The sequence below is a fragment of the Mobula hypostoma genome, chromosome 14 (assembly GCF_963921235.1).
Source record: "Mobula hypostoma chromosome 14, sMobHyp1.1, whole genome shotgun sequence".
NCBI lineage: Eukaryota > Metazoa > Chordata > Chondrichthyes > Myliobatiformes > Myliobatidae > Mobula > Mobula hypostoma.
Window position 1 is genome coordinate 74,206,391 of NC_086110.1, and position 6,000 is coordinate 74,212,390.

Consider the following 6,000-nt stretch of genomic DNA (forward strand, 5'->3'; position numbering starts at 1 on the left):
ATCAGTTCAGAGTTGTGCTGAGTGAAGTTATACACACTGGTTCAGGATCCTGATTGTTATAGGGTAATAACTGTTCCTGAACCTGGTGGTGTGGGACCTAAGGCTCCTGTACCACCCCTCTGCTGGTGGTAGTGAGAAGAGAGCATAGCCTGGGTGGTGGGGTGGGGATGTAGGGGGGGTTTTTACCACCTGCTTACCAGCACTTGATCCACAGGCTCATCCAGGTGCTTCTCGGACATTCTGGGAGTCTCTGTCTCCGTCAGTTCAGTCAAGTATGTTCCAGATTATGAGCACACTCTGGGTGGAAAAAGTAGCCCCTCAGACCTGGTTTGGTCCTCTCACTCTTCATTTTGAACCAGTCCCTGGCCTCATACGCCTCTGCCGTGGGGAAAGAGATTATCTCAATGTCCATTTGAATGTGCTGTTTGCATCAACAACCGACACAGTCCAACCATGTGCTGGGAGCATCCTGCGTGATGGACGCTGCTTTCTTGTGGCAGCTGTCTGTGTAAATGTGCAGAGTAGTAAGGAGGGCTTTGCCTGTGATGGGCTGGGTTGTTGCCGACACTTTCTGTAGACATTTTCCATTCTTGGGCATTGCTGTTTCCACATCAGGCTGCGACAACTTGTCAGTTTTGTAATATCCTCAACCGGGCTCTCTCCGATTTCTCAATTGTATTTCAAAAGCAAAGTAAAACTGTTAACCTGCATCGGATTGAAATGTGTGTGTGGGGCAAACCCATTAACACTGGCAGACAACAGGCCACAGTTCCCATATAAACTCTGCCTAGACTCAGCGAAGCTTCAGGTCAATGAACAACATATAGGGATCAACCCAAGTACAGTGTCGACACCAAGGTAAAGCTGTACCGGAGCTGTGTTCTGGCCACACTCTTCTACAAGAATGACAGAGAACAACCTTGCCAAGCTATTGGTATTCCACACCATCAGCTTCCAGAAGATCCTTCATATATTTTGGCCAAGAAAGATCTCCAACCATGCCCAACTCCCCCAATGTCAAGAGGACATGGCCACAATCAGCATGAGAAAATGCTGGAGGTGGGTTGGGCACATGATGAGAAGAGAAACCAACTCCATCATCAAGACAGCACTTCACTGGACTCCTGAAGGGTGGAGGGAACACAGGAGATGAAAGACAGTTTGATGCCTTATAATGGAGGCCGAAATGAGGACCCTGAGCCACATCTGGGCACAATAGAGAGGTGGCCAAGAACTGACAGAGTCGCCCTATACACCAGCAGCCTAATGGGCAGTAAGTTGGTTAGGGATATGAGAAATTGTATCAGGTTAAAACTAAGCTGACCCAACATTAGTCTCTTGGCCAATGAATACCATTAAAGAAATTAGCTTTATTTGTCATGTATGCAGTCTTGGGCACATACATAGCCTGCACAGTACCGTAGTAATTTAATGTATTGCACTGCCACAAAAAAAGAACAAATTTCATGACATATGTGAGTGATGATAAGCTTGATTCTGACATGGGTTTCTATTGTGGTCTCAGAGTGGGAAGGGGGCAGGGAGAGGGGAATTGTGGTTGGAAAAGGGGAAGGGAGAGGCAATGAAGTGGAAAGTGTCATGGTTTCTCGTTTCTTACAAACAACAAGGAGACGCAGAAAATCCTTCAAGACGTTTTAAACTTTAATTTGCAAATCAAAGCTGAGACAATCAGAAAGCTAGTAGCTGACTGCCCATCGAGGCTTGTATACAGCATTTTTTATAGCAATCTCCTATCTCAGCTATATGATCATATCCAGACGGCCTGTGATCACATATCATCAATACATCCGCTCTCGACCTTCCACTATTGTTTTACTCCCCAATTTAATTACCACTATTGTTTTACTCTCCAGTGAAGTGCTGTCTTGATGATTTCACCGCTTTCCAAATGTGCTGTTATCACATCTTTGATAACTGACTCCAGCAGTTTCCCCACCACCGACGTTAGGCTAACCGGTCTATTATTCCCCGGTTTCTCTCCCTCCTTTTTTAAAAAGTGGGGTTACATTAGCCACCCTCCAATCATTTAATTATGTCCTAGTTACTTTTTAGACCAGGTGTCATAGAAACATAGAAAATAGGTGCAGGAGTAGGCCATTCGGCCCTTCGAGCCTGCACCACCATTTATTATGATCATGCCTGATCATCCAACTCAGAACCCCGCCCCAGCCTTCCCTCCATACCCCCTGATCCCCGTAGCCACAAGAGCCATATCTAACTCCCTCTTAAATATAGCCAATGTACTGGCCTCAACTGCTTCCTGTGGCAGAGAATTCCACAGATTCACCACTCTCTGTGTGAAGAAGTTTTTCCTAATCTCGGTCCTAAAAGGCTTCCCCTTTATCCTCAAACTGTGACCCCTTGTTCTGGACTTCCCCAACATCGGGAACAATCTTCCTGCATCTAGCCTGTCCAATCCCTTTAGGATTTTATACGTTTCAATCAGATCCCCCCTCAATCTTCTAAATTCCAACGAGTACAAGCCCAGTTCATCCAGTCTTTCTTCATATGAAAGTCCTGCCATCCCAGGAATCAATCTGGTGAACCTTCTTTGTACTCCCTCTATGGCAAGGATGTCTTTCCTCAGATTAGGGGACCAAAACTGCACACAAAACTGCACCAAGGCCTTGTACAACTGCAGTAGTACCTCCCTGCTCCTGTACTCGAATCCTCTCGCTATAAATGCCAGCATACCATTCGCCTTTTTCACCACCTGCTGTACCTGCATGCCCACTTTCAATGACTGGTGTATAATGACACCCAGGTCTCGTTGCACCTCCCCTTTTCCTAATCGGCCACCATTCAGATAATAATCTGTTTTCCTATTTTTGCCACCAAAGTGGATAACTTCACATTTATCCACATTAAATTGCATCTGCCATGAATTTGCCCACTCACCCAACCTTTCCAAGTCACTCTGCATCCTCTTAGCATCCTCCTCACAGCTAACACTGCCACCCAGCTTCGTGTCATCTGCAAACTTGGAGATGCTGCATTTAATTCCCTCATCCAAGTCATTAATATATATTGTAAACAACTGGGGTCCCAGCACTGAGCCTTGCGGTACCCCACTAGTCACCGCCTCCCATTCTGAAAAGGTCCCGTTTATTCCCACTCTTTGCTTCCTGTCTGCTAACCAATTCTCCATCCACATCAACACCTTACCCCCAATACCGTGTGCTTTAAGTTTGCACACTAATCTCCTGTGTGGGACCTTGTCAAAAGCTTTTGAAAATCCAAATATACCACATCCACTGGTTCTCCCCTATCCACTCTACTAGTTACATCCTCAAAAAATTCTATGAGATTCGTCAGACATGATTTTCCTTTCACAAATCCATGCTGACTTTGTCCGATGATTTCACCGCTTTCCAAATGTGCTGTTATCACATCTTTGATAACTGACTCCAGCAGTTTCCCCACCACCGACGTTAGGCTAACCGGTCTATAATTCCCTGGTTTCTCTCTCCCTCCTTTTTTAAAAAGTGGGGTTACATTAGTTAGGTGGCCTGTACACAACTCCCACCAGCGTCTTCTGCCCCTTAGTGTTACGCAGCTCTACCCATATCGATTCCACATCTTCCCAGCTTATGTCCTTCCTTTCTAGTGCGTTAATCTCTTCTTTAACCAGAAACGCCACCCCACCTCCCCTTCCTTCATGTCTATCCCTCCTGAATATTGAATATCCTTGAACGTTGAGCTCCCATCCTTGGTCACCCTGGAGCCATGTCTCTGTGATCCCAACTATATCATAATCATTAATAACAATCTGCACTTTCAATTCATCCACCTTATTACGAATGCTCCTTGCATTGACACACAAAGCCTTCAGGCGCGCTTTTACAACTCTCTTAGCCCTTATACAATTATGTTGAAAAGTGGCCCTTTTTAATGCTTGCCCTGGATTTGTCGGCCTGCCACTTTTACTTTTCTCCTTAGTACTTTTTGCTTCTACCCTCACTTTACACCCCTCTGTCTCTCTGCACTGATTCCCATCCCCCTGTTGTGAACTAACCTCCTCTCGCCTAGCCTCTTTAATTTGATTCCCACCCCCCAACCATTCTAGTTTAAAGTCACCTCAGTAGCCCTCGCTAATCTCCCTGCCAGGATATTGGTCCCCCTAGGATTCAAGTGTAACCCGTCCTTTTTGTACAGGTCACGCCTGCGCCGAAAGAGGTCCCAATGATCCAAAAACTTGAATCCCTGCCCCCTGCTCCAATCCCTCAGCCACGCCTTTATCCTCCACCTCATCGCATTCCTACTCTCACTGTCGCATGGCACAGGCAGTAATCCCAAGATTACTACCTTTGCGGTCCTTTTTCTCAACTCCCTTCCTAGCTCCCTATATTCTCCTTTCAGGACCTCATCCCTTTTCCTACCTACGTCATTGGTACCTATATGTACCACGACCTCTGGCTCCTCACCCTCCCACTTCAGGATATCTTGGACACGATCAGAAATATCCCGGACCCTGGCACCAGGGAGGCAAACTACCATCTGGGTCTCTGGACTGCGTCCACAGAATCGCCTATCTGACCCCCTTACTATCGAGTCCCCTATCACAACTGCCCTCCTCTTCCTTGCCCTACCCTTCTGAGCTACAGGGCCAGACTCTGTGCCGGAGGCACGGCCACTGTCGCTTCCCCCAGGTAAGCTGTCCCCCCCAACAGTACTCAAACAGGAGTACCTGTTGTTAAGGGGCACAGCCACCGGGGTACTCCCTGTTACCTGACTTTTCCCCTTCCCCCTCCTAACCGTGACCCACTTGTCTGCCTCCCGTGGCCCCGGCGTGACTACCTGCCTTCCACTCCTCTCTATCAACTCCTCACTCTCCCTGACCAGACGAAGGTCATCGAGCTGCAGCTCCAGTTCCGGAACGCGGTCCCTTAGGAGCTGCATCTAGATGCACTTGGCGCAGATGTAGACGTCCGGGAGGCTTGGAGACTCCAGGGCCTCCCACATCCGACACCGAGAACAGCAAACTGCCCCCACACTCATACTGCCCCTCTCCTCAAATAACAACAGAAAATGAATGCCAAACCTCCCTCGCCTCGCCCATTTCCGCCTAAGCCCGTTGAGCCGAAGCCCTTAAGCCTTCACTCTGCTCCCGGCTCACTCCGCAGCCCGCAAACTACGCTGCCCGCTCTATGAGGCTCTGTTCCTTTTAAATCTGCCACGCTGCACAGCCCGACGTCACACGCCTGCGCAGTCCCGCCTCTCAGAGCGCCGTCCCTAACCACAGTTATTTCTTAATTGGTCTTGTTTTGACATACTGCCACATATTTCATTCCCTAACCACAGTCCCCTCATCCCTAACCACAGTTATTTCTTAATTGGTCTTGTTTTGACATACTGCCACATATTTCATTACCTTACTGACCACCGTTATCTTCCTACTTGGTTTCATTCTAGTTCTCTTCATGAATTAATAGTGATTAGGTCAAAAGTCATGGCTACATAGTGAATACCCTCTATTCAGCTGGCAGTGGTTACATAGTACATATAGAAAATATAATATGTGCATTTGAGTGAATACTGAAATACTGTTGAGTAAATATTGTAAATACTGTAATACATAGAAAATACAATGTATGCGTTTACATTTTCCAATAAAAGCACTGGAGAGACATATTTTAATGATCAATAAACTAATTTGGAATCAAATGACTTTGCCTGGTGTCTCAGGGCTGGGTGTGTCTGCACCCACACCACGCCCTGCTCCTGGCACTCCTTTTCTGTCACCTGTCCAACACCCTCATCAGTCCCAACATGCTTTGCATCTGCTAGATTTACAAATTTGCCCTCCGCTTCCTCGGTCTAAATCGCTATAGGCACCCGAGCTATAAATGCTGTATGGACCCAAGACTTTTGCTGAGTAATGTACGTTGAAACATACAGTGAAATACATCATGTCTCGACAGTCACTGTGCTGGGGGGCAGGGTGTGGGGTTGGAGCTTAAGTGTCACAACACTCCTGCT